Genomic DNA, 24,752 nt, shown 5'->3' with positions numbered 1-24,752 from the left:
ATGATTTAAGCTGTTTTTTAGGGTTTTTTGAAAAAAACACTCGAATCCAAAACACACCCGAATCCGACAAAAAAAATTTGGTGAGGTTTTGCCAAAACGCGGTCGAACCCAAAACACGGCCGCGGAACCGAACCCAAAACCAAAACACAAAACCCGAAAAATTTCCGGCGCTCATCTCTAATTTTTACACAAGGTCTAGCAAAGCTTTTCAGTCGCAATGGCCGCCGCAGAGTGATTGACATGAAGTGGGCGTTTCTGGGTGTCAACTGACCGTTTTCAGGGACTGCTCGAAAAAACGCATGCGTGCCAGGAAAAACGCAGGCATGGCTGGGCGAACGCAGGGTGTGTTTGTGACATCAAATCCGGAACTGAACAGTCTGAAGTGATCGCAAGCGCTGAGTAGGTCTGGAGCTACTCCAAAACTGCACAATTGTTTTTTGTAGCCGCTCTGCGATCCTTTCGTTTGCACTTCTGCTAAGCTAAAATACACTCCCAGTGGGCGGCGGCTTAGCGTTTGCACGGCTGCTAAAAACTGCTAGCGAGTGATCAACTCGGAATGACCCCCAAAGATCCATGGTTTGGTTATTAATCTGCTGACACTTTAGCAGCTGTTTGTGTCACAAGTATTGCCTCCTTTGGGTGCTCTGAGCAGCATTGAAGTTGCACTATTGGCTGCACTGCAGGCTGCTATTCTAGGCCCCATGCTAGCTCAATGCAGGGTCTGAGGTTACAGCGACGCTGATGACCCCACGGCCTCCATCCTGGGGGACGGCACTCCTCCCTGCGGTCTCTGCCCTCTTTAATAGACTACAAAATTGCTTCAACATTGCATGCAAGTAACTAAAGGCCTGATTGCACGCTATCTGCATTGCTGCGGCATCTTTGGACACAATGCGAAAATATGCTAATGCTGCAGGAGGGATCTTAGGACTGGGTAAGCATAAGCTCGAACTCCGCAGCCAAGGCAAGTAACTCTGCTTCGGAAGACACTGGCCTTGGCACGTCCAAAAAATGTGGCCCTTGTTTTCTGAAGTGGCCCCCCTCCCCACCCCCAAATGGCTGCAGCCTATCAATCAGGCTGCGGCATTCCTGACACTGCGATTGGAGCTACAGCTGCATCGCGGCATATGCGCACTGCGGTTCCGACGCATGCACGCTCCACCCACCATCGGAATTGTACACAAAACATCGGGTTTGCATACAACTCTGAATTAGACCCTAAATGTGTATATTCGCTCATATGGAGATTTGTATGCCTCTCCGTAGCCGGGCCGCTCCCATATGTATGCTTGGTTTCATAGCCAATAACATTGTCTGTGTACGCCTGCTCCAGCTCTGTTCTTGGTGCAAAAGATCTGTCTGAAATCAGGCGTAATTATGCATAACCACTTCTTTACATAACTGATAATTCCATCTGTAGGCCATCTGTCAACCTTGCCTACATGAAAGCTCCCCGTTACAGCCCAGTTCTGATTAACCAGACATAGGACTCTGCACCCCCCTTACTTGCTTACACTTGGTTCTGGAGCACACACAGTGCAAAAACACGCAAAGTAGTACACTCCACATACATACTTGGGTTCGACTCTTCATAAGCACTTATAGGTTTGTGACCATATGCAATTAGCTAGTCGACAGGCAACAGAATGTTGTGATGGTCTGAATGTCAATATGTCGATGCCTTCAGAATGTCGACACCAGATTTTAGGGTTAGGGTTAGATTACGGTAAGTAAGTATTTGGCTGAAATTAGGGTTAGGCTACAGCTAGGGTTAGGCGTTCACAATGTTGGCATTCTGGCAATGTTGACAGAATGCTGTCGACACCCATTTATGACAATAAAGCCTTCTTATTCTATATTTGGATGCTACTTAATTTTGGCAATAATATCCCTTTAATGGAATTTTTGTTCTCTGCTGAAAAGATAAACAACTTAATATGTGTAACTGGCTGCAAGTTCCACCTCTGCAGTTCTGGATTCCTAGTCCCATTAGCACCTCCATGGAATGCTGCAATGGATTAAGTTGTGTATTACTTTTTATGGACCATCCCTATTTCCCACACAAGGAATCTTTCTGCAAGTGATATAAACATGAGATTCCGCGAATTCCTATGAAGAAATGTTAAGGTACAGGGTGGTGTATTTATATATACTATTCCATTCACAGTTTAAATATGAAAGAATGGAGGTTAACGTCATACCCTCCACCTCCCTACCATGTCTGCAGAAAACAGCATCCTTTCTAAAGCACATAACTTATAAATATTGCATGTTTTCTGCAGGAAGACTAACGCGTAATTCAATGCTCTTGTACTCTGAGAGAAAGCTGGTTATTTCCTCAGTGCTGACTGACGAGAGATGGAGAGCAGACTGCAAGGTGCTATCTGGGGTATAACATAATGCATGGAAATTGAGCTACCATTTACTAGGCTGCAAATTAAGCACATGTTATAAAATCCAATGATCTACAACATTAAGAGAGATTGCAGTGCAAACACTGCTGTAGCTGGCACCAAGCAGTATTAAATACCAATGTGCTTCAATCTCTGGTGTAGAATGATATTGGACAGGCGTATTGCTAAATGATTGCTAGTGTTCTTACAGCGGCAGATATAAATCACACACTAATGGCCACCAAAGAAGCGCCGTTGAAGGTGCGCAAAGAAATTGATGCACACTAGGCGCACAGATTTGTCTTAATGGATGCAAATGGCGAGTTTCTGCATGCGCAGATGCAGATTTAGGCATCTTTGTCTAAGTCCTATTCTGAGTTTGAAATAGGGCATTTTGGGGCGTGAACTGTGTGGAGACAATGTGATCACCCATAATCACCCATAACCACCCTGACTTGTGTGAGTGTCATGGGTATGTATCAAAAGCACCGTACAAGCCTGAGTAGTGCGTATGGAGAAGGGAAGCCTATATCTGTCAGATCTCCTGCATCTAGCAAGGGGCTGGTTCAAGTTCAGATACGAATAATGATGGTACAGTATAATGATGGGAACCGCAATGGGCATAAGCATTAGTTGAACAGATACATGCATTAGCATAAGGTAGTAAATGAGTCCTGCAACTACGGCCACTTTAAATCAGCCACAGACACTGGCGTATATACAATGGGTGCAATGTGTGTGGTGCACATGGGTCCCTGAGTCCAGGGAAGCCCACATTGCACACGCTGCACCCATTTTTTAATACGTACCCCTCCGGAGTCCCGAGCCAATGGCAGCAGTGCTGCAGAGATCACCTACCATGCTAGAAACCAGTTCAGGGTGCCACAACCTGTGTACCATGCACCTCAAAGTCAAAATCCCCTGCGGTGTCTGCAGTGCATTAGATTCTCCGCCAGAAATCCATAACTGGTTCATTAGAATCCATCCACTGGAATTAGAATTGTGACAGACTCACCGCAATGTTTCTCTGACGTCCTAGTGGATGCTGGGAACTCCGTAAGGACCATGGGGAATAGACGGGCTCCGCAGGAGACTGGGCACTCTAAAAGAAAGATTAGGTACTATCTGGTGTGCACTGGCTCCTCCCTCTATGCCCCTCCTCCAAGCCTCAGTTAGATTTCTGTGCCCGGCCGAGGTTGGATGCACACTAGGGGCTCTCCTGAGCTCCTGGAAAGAAAGTATATGTTAGGTTTTTCATTTTACAGTGAGACCTGCTGGCAACAGGCTCACTGCAACGAGGGACTAAGGGGAGAAGAAGCGAACCTACCTGCTTGCAGCTAGCTTGGGCTTCTTAGGCTACTGGACACCATTAGCTCCAGAGGGATCGACCGCAGGACCCGTCCTTGGTGTTCGTTCCCGGAGCCGCGCCGCCGTCCCCCTTACAGAGCCAGAAGCATGAAGATGGTCCGGAAAATCGGCGGCAGAAGACTTCAGTCTTCACCAAGGTAGCGCACAGCACTGCAGCTGTGCGCCATTGCTCCTCATACACACTTCACACTCAGGTCACTGAGGGTGCAGGGCGCTGGGGGGGGGGGGGCGCCCTGAGCAGCAATAAAAACACCTTGGCTGGCAAAATAATCACAATATATAGCCCCAGAGGCTATATATGTGATAATTACCCCTGCCAGAATCCATAAAAAAGCGGGAGAAAAGTCCGCGAAAAAGGGGCGGAGCTATCTCCCTCGGCACACTGGCGCCATTTTCTCTTCACAGTGTAGCTGGAAGACAGCTCCCCAGGTTCTCCCCTGTAGTTTTCAGGCTCAAAGGGTTAAAAAGAGAGGGGGGGCACTAAATTTAGGCGCAATATTGTTTATACAAGCAGCTATTGGGGAAAATTCACTCAGTGATAGTGTTTATCCCTACATTATATAGCGCTCTGGTGTGTGCTGGCATACTCTCTCTCTGTCTCCCCAAAGGGCTGTGTGGGGTCCTGTCCTCAGTCAGAGCATTCCCTGTGCGTGGGCGGTGTGTCGGTACGGCTGTGTCGACATGTTTGATGAGGAGGCTTATGTGGAGGCGGAGCAGATGCCGATAAATGGGATGTCGCCCCCTGTGGGCCGACACCAGAGTGGATGGATAGGTGGAAGGTATTAACCGACCGTGTCAACTCCTTACATAAAAGGCTGGATGACGTAACAGCTATGGGACAGCCGGCTTCTCAGCCCGCGCCTGCCCAGGCGTCTCAAAGGCCATCAGGGGCTCAAAAACGCCCGCTCCCTCAGATGGCAGACACAGATGTCGACACGGAGTCTGACTCCAGTGTCGACGAGGTTGAGACATATACACAATCCACTAGGAACATCCGTTACATGATCCCGGCAATAAAAATGTGTTACACATTTCTGACATTAACCCAAGTGCCACTAAAAAAGGGTTTTATGTTTGGGGAGAAAAAGCAGGCAGTGCTTTGTTCCCCCATCCAATGAGTGAATGAAGTGTGAAAAAGCGTGGGTTCCCCCGATAAGAAACTGATAATTTCTAAAAAGTTACTGATGGCGTACCTTTTCCCGCCAGAGGATAAGTTACGCTGGGAGATATCCCCTAGGGTGGATAAGGCGCTCACACGTTTGTCAAAAAAGGTGGCACTGCCGTCTTAGGATACGGCCACTTTGAAGGTACCTGCTGATAAAAAGCAGGAGGCTATCCTGAAGTCTGTATTTACACACTCAGGTACTAGACTGAGACCTGCAGATAGTGCTGCTGCAGCGTGGTCTGTAACCCTGTCAAACAGGGATACTATTTTGCGAACATAAGACGTCGTCTTATATATGAGGGATGCACAGAGGGATATTTTGCCGGCTGGCATCCAGAATTAATGCAATGTCCATTCTGTCAGGAGGGTATTGGAGACCCGACACTGGACAGGTGATGCTGACTTTAAAAGGCACATAGAGCCTTATAAGGGTGAGGAATTGTTTGGGGATGGTCTCTGGGACCTCGTATCCACAGCAACAGCTGGGAAGAAAAATTTTTACCTCAGGTTTCCTCACAGCCTAAGAAAGCACTGTATTATCAGGTACAGTCCTTTCGGCTTCAGAAAAGCAAGCGGGTCAAAGGCGCTTCCTTTCTGCACAGAGACGAGGGAAGAGGGAAAAAGCTGCACCAGTCAGCCAGTTCCCAGAATCAAAATTCTTCCCCCGCTTCCTCTGAGTCCACCGCATGACGCGGGGGCTCCACAGGCGTAGCCATGTACGGTGGGGGGCCGCCTCAAAAATTTCAGCGATCAGTGGGCTCGCTCACAGGTGGATCCCTGGATCCTTCAAGTAGTATCTCAGGGGTACAGGCTGGAATTCGAGGCGTCTCCCCCCCGCCGTTTCCTCAAATCTGCCTTGCCGACAACTCCCTCAGGCAGGGAGGCTGTGCTAGAGGCAATTCACAAGCTGTATTCCCAGCAGGTGATAGTCAAGGTGCCCCTACTTCAACAAGGACGGGGTTACTATTCCACACTGTTTGTGGTACCGAAACCGGACGGTTCGGTGAGACCCATTTTAAATTTGAAGTCCTTGAACACATACATAAAAAAATTCAAGTTCAAGATGGAATCGCTCAGGGCGGTTATTGCAAGCCTGGAGGAGGGGGATTACATGGTATCCCTGGACATCAAGGATGCTTACCTACATGTCCCAATTTACCTTCCTCACCAGGAGTACCTCAGATTTGTGGTACAGGGTTGCCATTACCAATTCCAGACACTACCGTTTGGACTGTCCACGGCACTGAGGGTGTTTACCAAGGTAATGGCAGAAATGATAATACTCCTTCAAAAAAAAGGGAGTTTTAATTATCCCGTACTTGGACGATCTCCTTATAAAGGCGAGGTCCATGGAGCAGTTGTTGGTCGGAGTAGCACTATCTCGGGAAGTGCTACAACAGCACGGATGGATTCTATACATTCCAAAGTCACAGCTGGTTCCTACCACACGCCTGCTGTTCCTGGGGATGGTTCTGGACACAGAACAGAAAAAAGTGTTTCTCCCGCAGGAGAAAGCCAAGGAGCTGTCATCTCTAGTCAGAGACCTCCTGAAACCAAAACAGGTATCGGTGCATCACTGCACACGAGTCCTGGGAAAAATGGTAGCTTCTTACGAAGCAAAATTCCATTCGGCAGGTTCCATGCAAGAACCTTTCAGTGGGACCTCTTGGACAAGTGGTCGGAATCGCATCTTCAGATGCATCGGCTGATAACCCTGTCTCCAAGGACCAGGGTATCTCTACTGTGGTGGCTGCAGAGTGCTCATCTTCAAGAGGGCCGCAGATTCGGCATACAGGACTGGGTCCTGGTAACCACGGATGCCAGCCTTCGAGGCTGGGGGGCAGTCACACAGGGAAGAAATTTCCAAGGACTTTGGTCAAGTCAGGAGTCGTCCCTACACATAAATATTCTGGAACTGAGGGCCATTTACAATGCCCTAAGTCTGGCAAGGCCTCGGCTTCAAAACCAGCCGGTACTGATCCAATCAGACAACATCACGGCAGTCGCCCATGTAAACCGACAGGGCGGCACAAGAAGCAGGATGGCGATGGCAGAAACCACAAGGATTCTCCGATGGGCGGAAAATCACGTCTTAGCACTGTCAGCAGTGTTCATTCCGGGAGTGGACATCTGGGAAGCAGACTTCCTCAGCAGACACGACCGACACCCGGGAGAGTGGGGACTTCATCCAGAAGTCTTCCAACTGTTGTTAAACCGTTGGGAAAGGCCACAGGTGGACATGATGGCGTCCCGCCTAAACAAAAAAACTAGATATTGCGCCAGGTCAAGGGACCCTCAGGCAATAGCTGTGGACGCTCTAGTGACACCGTGGGTGTACCAGTCGGTTTATGTATTCCCTCCTCTGCCTCTCATACCAAAGGTACTGAGAATAATAAGAAAACGAGGAGTAAGAACGATACTCGTGGTTCCGGATGGGCCAAGAAGAGCTTGGTACCCAGAACTTCAAGAAATAATATCAGAGGACCCATGGCCTCTACCGCTCAGACAGGATCTGCTACAGCAGGGGCCCTGTCTGTTCCAAGACTTACCGCGGCTGCGTTGGACGGCATGGCGGTTGAATTCCGGATCCTAAAGCAAAAGGGCATTCCGGAGGAAGTCATTCCTACGCTGATAAAAGCCAGGAAAGAAGTAACCGCAAACCATTATCACCGTATTTGGCAAAAATATGTTGCGTGGTGTGAGGCCAGGAAGGCCCCAACAGAGGAATTTCAGCTGGGTCGTTTTCTGCACTTCCTACAGTCAGGAGTGACTATGGGCCTAAATTTGGGTTCCATTAAGGTCCAGATTTCGGCTCTGTCGATTTTCTTCCAGAAAGAACTGGCTTCACTGCCTGGAGTTCAGACATTTGTAAAGGGAGTGCTACATATTCAGCCCCTTTTTTGTGCCTTCTGTGGCACCTTGGGATCTCAACGTGGTGTTGAGTTTCTTAAAATCACATTGGTTTGAGCCACTAAAAACTGTGGATTTGAAATATCTCACGTGGAAAGTGGTCATCTTATTGGCCTTGGCTTCGGCCAGGCGTGTGTCAGAATTGGCGGCTTTGTCATGTAAAAGCCCTTATCTGATTTTCCATATGGATAGGGCAGAATTGAGGACTCGTCCCCAGTTTCTCCCTAAGGTGGTATCAGCTTTTCACTTGAACCAACCTATTGTAGTGCCTGCGGCTACTAGGGACTTGGAAGATTCCAAGTTACTGGACGTAGTCAGGGCCTTAAAAATTTATATTTCCAGGACGGCTGGAGTCAGGAAAACTGACTCGTTTTTTTTATCCTGTAGGCACCCAACAAAATAGGTGCTCCTGCTTCTAAGCAGACTATTGCTCGCTGAATTTGTAGCACAATTCAGCTGGAGCATTCTGCGGCTGGATTGCCGCATCCTAAATCAGTAACAGCCCATTCCACGAGGAAAGTGGGCTCATCTTGGGCGGCTGCCCGAGGGGTCTCGGCTTTACAACTTTGCCGAGCTGCAACTTGGTCAGGGGCAAACACGTTTGCTAAATTCTACAAATTTGATACCCTGGCAGAGGAGGACCTTGAGTTCTCTCATTCGGTGCTGCAGAGTCATCCGCACTCTCCCGCCCGTTTGGGAGCTTTGGTATAATCTAGAGATGAGCGCCTGAAATTTTTCGGGTTTTGTGTTTTGGTTTTGGGTTCGGTTCCGCGGCCGTGTTTTGGGTTCGAACGCGTTTTGGCAAAACCTCACCGAATTTTTTTTGTCGGATTCGGGTGTGTTTTGGATTCGGGTGTTTTTTTCAAAAAACACTAAAAAACAGCTTAAATCATAGAATTTGGGGGTCATTTTGATCCCAAAGTATTATTAACCTCAAAAACCATAATTTACACTCATTTTCAGTCTATTCTGAATACCTCACACCTCACAATATTATTTTTAGTCCTAAAATTTGCACCGAGGTCGCTGTGTGAGTAAGATAAGCGACCCTAGTGGCCGACACAAACACCGGGCCCATCTAGGAGTGGCACTGCAGTGTCACGCAGGATGTCCCTTCCAAAAAACCCTCCCCAAACAGCACATGACGCAAAGAAAAAAAGAGGCGCAATGAGGTAGCTGTGTGAGTAAGATTAGCGACCCTAGTGGCCGACACAAACACCGGGCCCATCTAGGAGTGGCACTGCAGTGTCACGCAGGATGGCCCTTCCAAAAAACCCTCCCCAAACAGCACATGACGCAAAGAAAAAAAGAGGCGCAATGAGGTAGCTGTGTGAGTAAGATTAGCGACCCTAGTGGCCGACACAAACACCGGGCCCATCTAGGAGTGGCACTGCAGTGTCACGCAGGATGTCCCTTCCAAAAAACCCTCCCCAAACAGCACATGACGCAAAGAAAAAAAGAGGCGCAATGAGGTAGCTGTGTGAGTAAGATTAGCGACCCTAGTGGCCGACACAAACACCGGGCCCATCTAGGAGTGGCACTGCAGTGTCACGCAGGATGTCCCTTCCAAAAAACCCTCCCCAATCAGCACATGATGCAAAGAAAAAGAAAAGAAAAAAGAGGTGCAAGATGGAATTGTCCTTGGGCCCTCCCACCCACCCTTATGTTGTATAAACAAAACAGGACATGCACACTTTAACCAACCCATCATTTCAGTGACAGGGTCTGCCACACGACTGTGACTGATATGACGGGTTGGTTTGGACCCCCCCCAAAAAAGAAGCAATTAATCTCTCCTTGCACAAACTGGCTCTACAGAGGCAAGATGTCCACCTCATCTTCACCCTCCGATATATCACCGTGTACATCCCCCTCCTCACAGATTATCAATTCGTCCCCACTGGAATCCACCATCTCAGCTCCCTGTGTACTTTGTGGAGGCAATTGCTGCTGGTCAATGTCTCCGCGGAGGAATTGATTATAATTCATTTTAATGAACATCATCTTCTCCACATTTTCTGGATGTAACCTCGTACGCCGATTGCTGACAAGGTGAGCGGCGGCACTAAACACTCTTTCGGAGTACACACTTGTGGGAGGGCAACTTAGGTAGAATAAAGCCAGTTTGTGCAAGGGCCTCCAAATTGCCTCTTTTTCCTGCCAGTATAAGTACGGACTGTGTGACGTGCCTACTTGGATGCGGTCACTCATATAATCCTCCACCATTCTATCAATGTTGAGAGAATCATATGCAGTGACAGTAGACGACATGTCCGTAATCGTTGTCAGGTCCTTCAGTCCGGACCAGATGTCAGCATCAGCAGTCGCTCCAGACTGCCCTGCATCACCGCCAGCGGGTGGGCTCGGAATTCTGAGCCTTTTCCTCGCACCCCCAGTTGCGGGAGAATGTGAAGGAGGAGATGTTGACAGGTCGCGTTCCGCTTGACTTGACAATTTTGTCACCAGCAGGTCTTTCAACCCCAGCAGACCTGTGTCTGCCGGAAAGAGAGATCCAAGGTAGGCTTTAAATCTAGGATCGAGCACGGTGGCCAAAATGTAGTGCTCTGATTTCAACAGATTGACCACCCGTGAATCCTTGTTAAGCGAATTAAGGGCTGCATCCACAAGTCCCACATGCCTAGCGGAATCGCTCCCTTTTAGCTCCTTCTTCAATGCCTCCAGCTTCTTCTGCAAAAGCCTGATGAGGGGAATGACCTGACTCAGGCTGGCAGTGTCTGAACTGACTTCACGTGTGGCAAGTTCAAAGGGCATCAGAACCTTGCACAACGTTGAAATCATTCTCCACTGCACTTGAGACAGGTGCATTCCACCTCCTATATCGTGCTCAATTGTATAGGCTTGAATGGCCTTTTGCTGCTCCTCCAACCTCTGAAGCATATAGAGGGTTGAATTCCACCTCGTTACCACTTCTTGCTTCAGATGATGGCAGGGCAGGTTCAGTAGTTTTTGGTGGTGCTCCAGTCTTCTGTACGTGGTGCCTGTACGCCGAAAGTGTCCCGCAATTTTTCTGGCCACCGACAGCATCTCTTGCACGCCCCTGTCGTTTTTTAAAAAATTCTGCACCACCAAATTCAAGGTATGTGCAAAACATGGGACGTGCTGGAATTTGCCCATATTTAATGCACACACAATATTGCTGGCGTTGTCCGATGCCACAAATCCACAGGAGAGTCCAATTGGGGTAAGCCATTCCGCGATGATCTTCCTCAGTTGCCGTAAGAGGTTTTCAGCTGTGTGCGTATTCTGGAAAGCGGTGATACAAAGCGTAGCCTGCCTAGGAAAGAGTTGGCGTTTGCGAGATGCTGCTACTGGTGCCGCCGCTGCTGTTCTTGCGGCGGGAGTCCATACATCTACCCAGTGGGCTGTCACAGTCATATAGTCCTGACCCTGCCCTGCTCCACTTGTCCACATGTCCGTGGTTAAGTGGACATTGGGTACAACTGCATTTTTTAGGACACTGGTGAGTCTTTTTCTGACGTCCGTGTACATTCTCGGTATCGCCTGCCTAGAGAAGTGGAACCTAGATGGTATTTGGTAACGGGGGCACACTGCCTCAATAAATTGTCTAGTTCCCTGTGAACTAACGGCGGATACCGGACGCACGTCTAACACCAACATAGTTGTCAAGGACTCAGTTATCCGCTTTGCAGTAGGATGACTGCTGTGATATTTCATCTTCCTCGCAAAGGACTGTTGAACAGTCAATTGCTTACTGGAAGTAGTACAAGTGGGCTTACGACTTCCCCTCTGGGATGACCATCGACTCCCAGCGGCAACAACAGCAGCGCCAGCAGCAGTAGGCGTTACACGCAAGGATGCATCGGAGGAATCCCAGGCAGGAGAGGACTCGTCAGAATTGCCAGTGACATGGCCTGCAGGACTATTGGCATTCCTGGGGAAGGAGGAAATTGACACTGAGGGAGTTGGTGGGGTGGTTTGCGTGAGCTTGGTTACAAGATGAAGGGATTTACTGGTCAGTGGACTGCTTCCGCTGTCACCCAAAGTTTTTGAACTTGTCACTGACTTATTATGAATGCGCTGCAGGTGACGTATAAGGGAGGATGTTCCGAGGTGGTTAACGTCCTTACCCCTACTTATTACAGCTTGACAAAGGGAACACACGGCTTGACACCTGTTGTCCGCATTTCTGGTGAAATACCTCCACACCGAAGAGCTGATTTTTTTGGTATTTTCACCTGGCATGTCAACGGCCATATTCCTCCCACGGACAACAGGTGTCTCCCCGGGTGCCTGACTTAAACAAACCACCTCACCATCAGAATCCTCCTGGTCAATTTCCTCCCCAGCGCCAGCAACACCCATATCCTCCTCATCCTGGTGTACTTCAACACTGACATCTTCAATCTGACTATCAGGAACTGGACTGCGGGTGCTCCTTCCAGCACTTGCAGGGGGCGTGCAAATGGTGGAAGGCGCATGCTCTTCACGTCCAGTGTTGGGAAGGTCAGGCATCGCAACCGACACAATTGGACTCTCCTTGTGGATTTGGGATTTCGAAGAATGCACAGTTCTTTGCTGTGCTGCTTTTGCCAGCTTGAGTCTTTTCATTTTTCTAGCGAGAGGCTGAGTGCTTCCATCCTCATGTGAAGCTGAACCACTAGCCATGAACATAGGCCAGGGCCTCAGCCGTTCCTTGCCACTCCGTGTGGTAAATGGCATATTGGCAAGTTTACGCTTCTCCTCCGACAATTTTATTTTAGGTTTTGGAGTCCTTTTTTTACTGATATTTGGTGTTTTGGATTTGACATGCTCTGTACTATGACATTGGGCATCGGCCTTGGCAGACGACGTTGCTGGCATTTCATCGTCTCGGCCATGACTAGTGGCAGCAGCTTCAGCACGAGGTGGAAGTGGATCTTGATCTTTCCCTAATTTTGGAACCTCAACATTTTTGTTCTCCATATTTTAATAGGCACAACTAAAAGGCACCTCAGGTAAACAATGGAGATGGATGGATTGGATACTAGTATACAATTATGGACGGGCTGCCGAGTGCCGACACAGAGGTAGCCACAGCCGTGAACTACCGCACTGTACTGTGTCTGCTGCTAATATATAGACTGGTTGATAAAGAGATAGTATACTCGTAACTAGTATGTATGTATAAAGAAAGAAAAAAAAACCACGGTTAGGTGGTATATACAATTATGGACGGGCTGCCGAGTGCCGACACAGAGGTAGCCACAGCCGTGAACTACCGCACTGTACTGTGTCTGCTGCTAATATATAGACTGGTTGATAAAGAGATAGTATACTCGTAACTAGTATGTATGTATAAAGAAAGAAAAAAAAACCACGGTTAGGTGGTATATACAATTATGGACGGGCTGCCGAGTGCCGACACAGAGGTAGCCACAGCCGTGAACTACCGCACTGTACTGTGTCTGCTGCTAATATATAGACTGGTTGATAAAGAGATAGTATACTCGTAACTAGTATGTATGTATAAAGAAAGAAAAAAAAACCACGGTTAGGTGGTATATACAATTATGGACGGGCTGCCGAGTGCCGACACAGAGGTAGCCACAGCCGTGAACTACCGCACTGTACTGTGTCTGCTGCTAATATATAGACTGGTTGATAAAGAGATAGTATACTCGTAACTAGTATGTATGTATAAAGAAAGAAAAAAAAAACACGGTTAGGTGGTATATACAATTATGGACGGGCTGCCGAGTGCCGACACAGAGGTAGCCACAGCCGTGAACTACCGCACTGTACTGTGTCTGCTGCTAATATAGACTGGTTGATAAAGAGATAGTATACTCGTAACTAGTATGTATGTATAAAGAAAGAAAAAAAAACCACGGTTAGGTGGTATATACAATTATGGACGGGCTGCCGAGTGCCGACACAGAGGTAGCCACAGCCGTGAACTACCGCACTGTACTGTGTCTGCTGCTAATATATAGACTGGTTGATAAAGAGATAGTATACTCGTAACTAGTATGTATGTATAAAGAAAGAAAAAAAAAACACGGTTAGGTGGTATATACAATTATGGACGGGCTGCCGAGTGCCGACACAGAGGTAGCCACAGCCGTGAACTACCGCACTGTACTGTGTCTGCTGCTAATATAGACTGGTTGATAAAGAGATAGTATACTCGTAACTAGTATGTATGTATAAAGAAAGAAAAAAAAACCACGGTTAGGTGGTATATACAATTATGGACGGGCTGCCGAGTGCCGACACAGAGGTAGCCACAGCCGTGAACTACCGCACTGTACTGTGTCTGCTGCTAATATATAGACTGGTTGATAAAGAGATAGTATACTCGTAACTAGTATGTATGTATAAAGAAAGAAAAAAAAACCACGGTTAGGTGGTATATACAATTATGGACGGGCTGCCGAGTGCCGACACAGAGGTAGCCACAGCCGTGAACTACCGCACTGTACTGTGTCTGCTGCTAATATAGACTGGTTGATAAAGAGATAGTATACTCGTAACTAGTATGTATGTATAAAGAAAGAAAAAAAAACCACGGTTAGGTGGTATATACAATTATGGACGGGCTGCCGAGTGCCGACACAGAGGTAGCCACAGCCGTGAACTACCGCACTGTACTGTGTCTGCTGCTAATATAGACTGGTTGATAAAGAGATAGTATACTACTAATATTATATATACTGGTGGTCAGGTCACTGGTCACTAGTCACACTGGCAGTGGCACTCCTGCAGCAAAAGTGTGCACTGTTTAATTTTAATATAATATTATGTACTCCTGGCTCCTGCTATAACCTATAACTGGCACTGCAGTAGTGCTCCCCAGTCTCCCCCACAATTATAAGCTGTGTGAGCTGAGCAGTCAGACAGATATATAATATATATAGATGATGCAGCACACTGGCCTGAGCCTGAGCAGTGCACACAGATATGGTATGTGACTGACTGAGTCACTGTGTGTATCGCTTTTTTCAGGCAGAGAACGGATATATTAAATAAACTGCACTGTGTGTCTGGTGGTCACTCACTATATAATATATTATGTACTCCTGGCTCCTGCTATAACCTATAACTGGCACTGCAGTAGTGCTCCCCAGTCTCCCCCACAATTATAAGCTGTGTGAGCTGAGCAGTCAGACAGATATATATAATATTATATATAGATAATAGATGATGCAGCACACTGGCCTGAGCCTGAGCAGTGCACACAGATATGGTATGTGACTGAGTCACTGTGTGCTGTGTATCGCTTTTTTCAGGCAGAGAACGGATTATAAAGTAAACTGCACTGTCCTCACTAGTAAACTCTCTCCACTCAGTCTCTACACTTCTACAGTAACAGTACTCCTCCTAGTCAGCTCCAGTAAATCTCTCTCAGTCTCTTATAATCTAAATGGAGAGGACGCCAGCCACGTCCTCTCCCTATCAATCTCAATGCACGTGTGAAAATGGCGGCGACGCGCGGCTCCTTATATAGAATCCGAGTCTCGCGATAGAATCCGAGCCTCGCGAGAATCCGACAGCGTCATGATGACGTTCGGGCGCGCTCGGGTTAACCGAGCAAGGCGGGAAGATCCGAGTCGCTCGGACCCGTGAAAAAAAACATGAAGTTCTGGCGGGTTCGGATTCAGAGAAACCGAACCCGCTCATCTCTAGTATAATCCCCATGGTCCTTACGGAGTTCCCAGCATCCACTAGGACGTCAGAGAAAATAAGATTTTACTCACCGGTAAATCTATTTCTCGTAGTCCGTAGTGGATGCTGGGCGCCCATCCCAAGTGCGGATTGTCTGCAATACTTGTATATAGTTATTGCCTAACTAAAGGGTTATTGTTGAGCCATCTGTTGAGAGGCTCAGTTATATTTCATACTGTTAACTGGGTATAGTATCACGAGTTATACGGTGTGATTGGTGTGGCTGGTATGAGTCTTACCCGGGATTCAAAATCCTTCCTTATTGTGTCAGCTCTTCCGGGCACAGTATCCTAACTGAGGTCTGGAGGAGGGGCATAGAGAGAGGAGCCAGTGCACACCAGATAGTACCTAATCTTTCTTTTAGAGTGCCCAGTCTCCGGCGGAGCCCGTCTATTCCCCATGGTCCTTACGGAGTTCCCAGCATCCACTACGGACTACGAGAAATAGATTTACCGGTGAGTAAAATCTTATTTTTTCCAGGTTGGTGGCACTTGTCTGCATGGTCCACATGCAGATGTTTTACTTGCAATAAACCCCTCACTGTGTGTGATATAAAAGCACCTCATGGTCCATGTGCTGGAAGAGCATCTACTTAGAAATGTGGGTATACTGACAGATGGGTGATCAGCGTTTATAAGGTCAAGCAACATCAAAACAAATAGATTCTTCCGTCAATTCACCCAAACCCTATTCATATCCATTGTACTCCAACCACATTCTCAAGAAGCTACAGTACTCCCACTGTCCAAAAGGCAATGCCTCATTTAATGGGTTCAATTAAAGTCACCAGGCAGGAGTCAGAATTCAGGTCCAGTAGGATGGTTATGGTGAGAACATAGCACATAAAACCACTGCACATAAAACACAGCAAGGCACAAAACACAAAATAGGAGGGATTGGAATACTTACAAATACATGGCTGACGGGTAGGTCATATCCATAGACTGAGCATAATTCCAATTGCCTAGACACTTCAAAGGTTCTCCTATTGACTATTGAACATTAGCACATTTGATAACATTTGAGATATGGGGAACAAACCCCTTTGTGTGGAATATGCCTAGCTATTAATAGGGGATCAGTATGATTTGCCGATGGATGGGATGCCAGCTCTCAGTATACCGACATCAGCATCCCATCCATCAGAATCCCGACAGCCCCCCCAGAGGCCCCTAACCCTCACATTTTCCCTACCCTAACCCTCCCGCGTGGTGCCTAACCCTCCCCGCTAGGTGCCTAAGCCTACCTTCCCCACTGCCTAAACCTAACCCTCCCCATTTGATGCCTAACCCTAACCTCCCTCTCTTCGTGCCTAAACCTAACCCTCCCTCCCCGGGCCTAACCCTAACCTTCCCGTCCCTGATCCCTAATGCTAACCTCCCCTCTCCTGCCTAAACCTACCCCCAGCACGTCCCACTGTGAGGCATCCAGAACGGTGTTGGTATGTTGATGCCGGCATCGCATCCTCCATCGGGATCCCGATGTCGGTATATTGGCCACCGGAATCCCATCCGTCGGGAAGCCAACTGCTTCCCCATTTTAGCTAATACAGGCACTCATAGTTCCATTACAGCACCTGCATTGAGATTGTCTGGTATGAACCAGAATTGATATTGACATTGATAGGCAGGGTGTTGGCACTGATAAAGAGTGCATTTATCTCCTTAATGACACTTTATTAATAAAGTCTGATTAAAAGATAAGTTTTAAGGCAATCACAGGACTATTTCTTTTGTCCACCATTGAGTCCCCCAACAAAAAGTCTTCTTTTTCCCTTTCGTTGTGATAAGCCCAATCATATAAGGAAGAAGGCGAACAATTTTTAAATCTCAGGAGGGTCACTAGAGGGTGATCCTTGACTGCGTATGGTAGAAACTCAGCCAAGTCCAAGACAAGAATACTTCAAAAGGTGGACTTTGGAGTCCTGCAGGTAGAGAAACAATTTGGGTGTGTTTAGTTACTGATGAAGTTACTGATGACAAAGTGTAGTCTCCAAGATAATAACAGAGGAAGCGATTTAGAGATGGATACAGGAATTCATTCAACATTTGTTGTAGATGTGCAAAAAAATCGCACATCTACAACCCATTACACTGAGATGCGGGTAGACGCCTAGCACAGGGCAAGTCCACTCCGCATGCCGTACCCCGCCACCCCACCCCCCACAAACATATGTTAAGGCATACGGCAACCCACCATGTTTCAGGACGCAGCGGCTGCATGTGATATCATGCAGCAGCCGCAGCCCACACTGCAAATGGTCCAGACAGGCCTATGTTGTCCCGATCACGCCCCACCAACACCACCCCTGAAACGCAGACAAGACGCCCCTCCCACCCCAAGAACACATCTGCCTTTCAATCAGGCAGAGGCGTTTGCGTATGTGAGATGCCGTCACATCTCACAGTGTGCACACGAGCAGTGCGGCTTCTGCGTGTGCGCACACTTCAAAAGGCCCCAGCATGCAAAGACATTCATACCAGAGGTCTATACTGAATTGGGCCCTCAGTGCAGTAACAGCTGCGATGGTTGTCACAGCTGCTACTGCTATATTATGTAAATGCAGCAGGAGGCGTTTGGGGTTAATAGATGCCTCCTGCATTCTTCTGTGATCTTCTGCTGCATCCGAAGATGCAGCATCTGATCACTTGCGTGAATATTGCCCATCCGAGTAACCCTGAGTATCGTGTTCCGGTCTATATAATCCACATTAATAGTAGGGGACCCTTGTACACGCCATTCAGTTCCTAAACGCCAATGAGAGCTGCATTCGGTTTATTAACGGTACAAATACATGGAATTGTAAAAAAAAAACCACTAAAACGCCCAGAGCCGGCCATAGGCATAGGCAAACAAGACAATTGCCTAGGGCAGGGGTGGCCAAACAGTCGATCGCGATCGACTGGTCGATCGCGGACATGCGACCAGTCGATCGCGATCCGCCGCCCAGCCACCCGAAGCCGCGCCTCTCCTGCCTGCCGCTCTGCCTCCTCAGTCTGGTCTGCGGCAGTGACGGCCAAGTGTGCTCAAATCAGGTGCCGGTTCGTTAGCCAATGAGAGCTCGCGGACCGGCACCTGATTTGAGCCATACACGCTGCCGTCACCGCCGGAGATCAGACTGAGGAGGCAGAGCGGCAGACAGGAGAAGCGCGCGCTGTGCTCTCCACACACAGCACGGTGAGCTCTTCTATGGGGGCATATCTGGCACTGTGTCGGCACATAGCTCAGTCGGGGCATATCTGGCACTGTGGGGTCATATGTGGCACTGGGGGCATATCTGGCTCTGCGGGCACATGGCACTGTGGGGGCATATCTGGCACTGTGGGCACATGGCACTGTGAGGGCATATCTGGCACTGGGCACATGGCACTGTGGGGGCATATCTGGCACTGTGGGGTCATATCTGGCACTGTGGGGTCATATGTGGCACTGGGGGCATATCTGGCTCTGCGGGCATATCTGGCACTGTGGGGCATATCTGGCACTGTGGGGGCATATCTGGCACTGTGGGGGCATATCTGGCACTGTGGGCACATGGCACTGAGGGCATATCTGGCACTGGGCACATGGCACTGTGGGGGCATATCTGGCACTGTGGGGTCATATGTGGCACTGGGGGCATATCTGGCTCTGCGGGCACATGGCACTGTGGGGGCATATCTGGCAATGTGGGGGCATATCTGTAATCTGGCACTGTGGGGGCATATCTGGCACTGTGGGCACATGGCACTGTGGGGGCATATCTGTATCTGGCACTGTGGGGGCATATCTGGCACTGTGGGCACATGGCACTGTGGGGGCATGTGTATCTGGCACTGTGGGGGCATGTGTTTGAGGTTTTTACCTGTGGGGGCCAATGTGTTATTTCGTGTGAGGCAGTCATTACACTCTGCGCAGCAAGGCTACGTCCCTTTTTTTAGTTATACCACGCCCACTTTTTGTTATACCACGCCCACTTTTTTGTTATGCCACGCCCTAATTTTTGCGAGCGCGCCTATGGCGCGCGCTATTATTCCTCCTACGTAGATCACAAAAGCTTTTTAGCTTTCACAGTAAATCACCGACTCCAAAAGTCTGGCCACCCCTGGCCTAGGGCATTTGATATGCCTAGGGGCATCAGCAGCTTATGCTGGTTAAAATGATATGCGGCATGCCTATATTCTGTGTGTAGCATTTCATATGCAGATACAGCCACAGTATCACACAGTATATAGGCATGCTGCATATCAGTTTAATCAGCAGAAGCTGCTTGTGCATCCTAGCTACATAGCAATGCAAATAAGATGCATTTTCATAAAAAAAGGTGCCCGACGTTAGCATTGAGGCAAGATTTATGAGGACACATCTGTATCCAAGCAGAGGCAGAGGTCGCAGTGTTAGTGGAAGTGTGAGTGCTGTGTGCATGTGAGTGGGTTGGTTGTGCAGTAGTGTTCAGAATATGTGTAAGGAGCATTATGTGTGTCATGTAAAAATGCATTAATAATGTGCAACATATGTGTAGGGGGCACTATGTGTGTCATTATGTGTATAAGGGCATTAATAATGTGCGGCATATGTGTAACAGGATACTATTGTATGTGTGTCATTATGTGTATAGGAGCACTAATAATGTGCAGCAAATGTGTAGGGGGCACTATGTGTGTCATTATGTGTATAAGGGCATTAATAATGTGCGGCATATGTGTAAGGGACATTATGTGTAAAAGGGCATTAATAAAGGTTGTCATAATGTGTAAGGCGCATTATGTTTATAGGGACATTAATAATGTGTCTTATATGTGTTAGGGGCATTACTGTGTGGCATTATGTGTTTAAGGTGCTTTACTATGTGGCGTTGCGTATAGAAAGGGCACTACTGTGTCATCTAATGTGAATAAAGAGCAATAGGGTGTGGTGTAATGTGAATAAGGAGCAATTCAGTGTGATGTAATGTGAATAAAGAGCAATAGGGTGTGGTGTAATGTGAATAAAGAGCAATAGGGTGTGGTGTAATGTGAATAAGGAGCAATTCAGTGTGATGTAATGTGAATAAGGGGCTCTACTGTGAGGAGTAACGTTTATAAGGTAGAGTGATACTACTGTGGGATGTAATGTGAATTATGGACACTATCGCATGATCAACTGTGAATAAAGTTGCAGTACTGTGTGGCGTAATTGGAATTGGGGTTACTATTGTTTGACCATGCCCCTTGCCAGCAAAAACACACCCCTTTTTGGGCTGTGCGCCAAATGAGCGAACTGTTCCTATTTAAAATATAGGGGGTACAAACACCAAAATAAGGACTGCTATGGGTGTGGGGTGATGGTGCTGGGAAAGAGGTGCAAGGTCAGAGGCGGAACCAGCGGTGGTGCTAGGGGGCACCAGCCAAAATCTTGCCTAGGGCATCATATTGGTTAGGGCCGGCTCTGAAAACGCCCTTTAATTGAATACCCCCACAATGAGCATCGATCATTTATTGCAATATCCACCCGTTTTGAGAGGCCAAAATTACTTTTGGGCTAATAGGCTAGCGCCCTAAAAAGTGTTGATTACTTAAATTTTGTTACAACTACATTCTTAGGGGATAATTCAGATCTGATCGCAGCAGCAAATTTGTTAGCAGTTGGGCAAAACCATGTGCACTGCAGGGGGGGCAGATATAACATGTGCAGAGAGAGTTAGATTTGGGTGGGGTGTATTCAAACTGAAATCTAAATTGCAGTGTAAAAATAAAGCAGCCAGTATTTACCCTGCACAAAAACAAAATAATACACCCAAATCTAACTGCAGAGAGAGTTAGATTTGGGTGGGTTATATTGTTTCTGTGCAGAGTAAATACTGGCTACTATATTTTTACACTGCAATTTAGATTTCAGTTTGAACACACCCCACCCAAATCTAACTCTCTCTGCACATGTTATATCTGCCACCCCACCCCTCTCTCCTGCAGTGCTCATGGTTTTGCCCAACTGCTAACAAATTTGTTGCTGCGATCATCTCTGAATTACCCCCTTAGTTTGCAATATGCGATATATTAAGTGTTATTGTCACACAAGTAAACATCTGTAAACCCAACCACTAATGTTCAGGAGGGTGAATCTTGGTATAGTTTCTATGGAAACAAACCAAACACCCATGGTCATCCACCAGGTACCAGGTAACTGACCTTCTATTTAATAGAGTAGCAATGTATAGCCTGACCCTGGACTTTGCAATATTGTAACATATTATTTAACAACATTATATATTATATAATGTAACAACAGGATTATAGGAAGCAAGAGAGTAGTAGACACGCTCAAGAAGTTGGATAATAAATCCATTCCAAGTTCATTATATTAAAACTGCTGATTCAACTACTATCATGCCACATTCCATAAGGAGACAATTTTCTAACTTTTTATTGAGGATAATATATACTCCTATGGGATAATACCAATAATTGAATTCATCTATTTCTCTGGCCATTTTTTTCCCTACAGCTTACTAGGTATTATGTCTAAAAACATTCAATTACTCATATGCACCTGTTGTGATATATTGCATTGTATTACATTGTTGCATATCAAATATGTTATTATTAGACAATAAATATAGAACCTTCTTATTGTATTTCTTAAGCATGCTCTGCTCTTTGTCTGCCATATACGCTCATTAGGAATCCTTATTAGCGCAGACTCCCTTGGTGTATTGTTTCTCACGCCCAGGAACTTAGAAAAACAGACAACTGGATAAAGTATAGTCATCACGATCTAGGACCTCAGCACTGGAAGCTTACCTTTCCTTTTGCGGGATCATGACATGGTGTATTTTACCTCAATCACCTATATGATATATTAATAAAAACAACATTAAAGTAATGTTATAAGAAGCACAATAAATCAACTGGCAAAGTACAGTATATAAAGAGAAAGGAGGGACCTAAATACCATAGCCAAACTGATTGTTACTATTGTAAGTGTTCTAATTTCAGACTATATTACTATAACAAATAAACACAGAACTCCAACAACAGAATCCAAGTAATAATCATAGGATCCCTGTGCTTGGGATGCCAGCGGTCAGAATACCTACAGCGGCATCCTGACACGCCATATCTCAGTACCTGGAAGGTAAGTATGCTAACCCTACTGTTCTCCCCCACCCCTAACCCTCCCTTCTCGCAGCCTCACCCTAATCGCCCGCCGCAGCCTAACCCTAACCCTCCCTGGTGGTGCCTACACCCCCTGCCCCCACCTACATGCAGCCTAAATCTAACCCTCCCACCCCACAGCCTAACCCTCCGCAGTGGTGCCTAATCCTAACCCCCCCCCCCATCCTGAACATAACCTCTAACCCCAACCCCAGGGCCTGACCCTAAGGAGCCCGCGGCATACTTACAGTCGGGATGCTGGCAGTCGGGATTCCGGCACTGGCATTTTGATCCATGTCAGGATCACAGCATCGGCATTCACACTAGTGTCGGGATTCCGGCGTCGAGATTCCAACTAGTGTCGAGATTCCAGCGTTGAGATTCCAACTGCCACCATCCCGAACGCCCGTACGCTGACCGGATCCCTTTTAGGGATGCAACTTGAAAAGTTGGACAAGATAGCAATAATATTACTAGTATATAAATTGTGTTATTGTACATAATAAACATACACATAATGCATATGCATCACATGTATATAAACCCAAATCCCATATTCTGGGCTTTTTTTTAGTAGCTGTATTATCCTTGATGCATCTTAAAGAAGAACCCCAAATTGCGCTAAAATAAGATGCAACAAGAATAGTTTCTAATTTCTCTTAGAAAATGTAGGAATTCCAAATAAAACCAATTATTAAATATAACAATATTTGATATTAATCTTGCTTCATCAAATATTTATTATACAATGCCCAACCAAGAGCAATCATGCGAAGACAATAAATAACCAATGTAGGGGTATAGTATGAGTGGCCAGCGATCGGGATCCTGGCGCCCAGCATATCGGCACTGGGATCCCGACCGCCAGCTTGCCAGCATCGGGGCGAGCGCAAATGAGCCCCTTGTGGGCTCTTTGCGTTTGCCACACTGCAAGCACGGTGGCGTGCTACGCGCGCCACGCTATTTATTCTCCCTCCACGGGAGTCGTGGACCCCCAAGAGGGAGAATAGTTGTTGGTATGCTGGGTGTCGGGATTCCGGCACCGGTTTACTGAGCGCCGGGATCCAATCAGCTGGCATACTGAATACCACCCCAATGTAGCTATAAATAATTGCCAGTTCTTAGCCACTAATTTAAATAAAAATTTGAATGCAACAATGCAAATTTAAAAAGAGCCTCACCTCGACTTACCCATGACTTCCCATAAGCTAACCCATATATTAAAAAAAAAATCTCTTATTTACTTAAGGGAGCACCGCAAATTTGCAATTAATGATAGTTGATTTAGTGGTTTCTAGGAAGAGGACAAATCCCACGTGGGTGGGTATATGTTTAAGCACTGGCATTTAGCACAGATACCTTTCAATGCCCAGTCTGTTTATAGGTGAAACGCGTCAGTAGGACCTAAGATATAGCTAAGAAGAAATAAGGTCCTTCTTTCTATTTACTACGCATTTGACATCTGTTCAATTACAAAAGAGTAAGCAGAGGATAGAAAAAAATTCTCTTAATAATGAACCCCAAAAAGTAAAATAGGTATTATCCCAAGTTTGTTTTATTACACGTGTGTCATAATGATAAAATCTCATTGCTGATCTGGAGGATTAACGATAGAATTGTACATACTATTTCAAAGTGGATAAACCTCTTGGCTTATGGGAGTCATGACAATTTGAAGACAGGTAAACAGTTGGACTTGTAGTTCCTAATTATAAAAGAATTATACAATACATGTGCTTTTTGTTAGGTTAGTAATTATAAGAAACCATGTAGCATATTTGCTTAGCCTTGGAGAGTGATACAGTAAAGTGCAGAGAGATGAACTACAAGCCAATCAGTTCCTCACTGTCATTTTTCAAACTCAGCATGTAACATGGCATTTAAAAGCTGATTGGCTGGTACTTTATCTCTCACCACTTTATGATTCTCCAGTGCATAGTACATCTCCTATGTTTATTATAGTATTGATATGTAGAAGAATGTATTGCTTTATATTGTACATTGTCACAATCCCCTGCCTTCAGGTTTTCTCTGTGACTGCACAGGAAATATAAGTAGTTTACTTATTAATTTATACTGCCATCTAGTGGAGACTAAAATTGTATAACATATAAACAT

At 46.7% G+C, this 24,752-nt stretch overlaps 1 protein-coding gene and 1 long non-coding RNA gene across 2 annotated transcripts in view; one reads left to right on the top strand and one right to left on the bottom strand.

Moving 5' to 3' along the window:
- Nucleotides 1–22,328, bottom strand: part of LOC134969942 (uncharacterized) — a 92,997-nt gene extending 70,669 nt beyond the window's left edge. Inside the window, exon 1 of the long non-coding RNA XR_010189576.1 lies at nucleotides 22,281–22,328. This is a non-coding gene — a long non-coding RNA (uncharacterized LOC134969942). The remainder of the gene's footprint in view (nucleotides 1–22,280) is intronic.
- Nucleotides 1–24,752, top strand: part of LIN7C (lin-7 homolog C, crumbs cell polarity complex component) — a 298,049-nt gene that overhangs the window by 124,825 nt on the left and 148,472 nt on the right. The gene's annotated exons all lie outside the window — the stretch shown is intronic.

This window comes from Pseudophryne corroboree, chromosome 11, assembly GCF_028390025.1.
Source record: "Pseudophryne corroboree isolate aPseCor3 chromosome 11, aPseCor3.hap2, whole genome shotgun sequence".
In the NCBI taxonomy this organism is placed as follows: domain Eukaryota; kingdom Metazoa; phylum Chordata; class Amphibia; order Anura; family Myobatrachidae; genus Pseudophryne; species Pseudophryne corroboree.
This window is presented reverse-complemented; position numbering and strand designations above follow the sequence as displayed.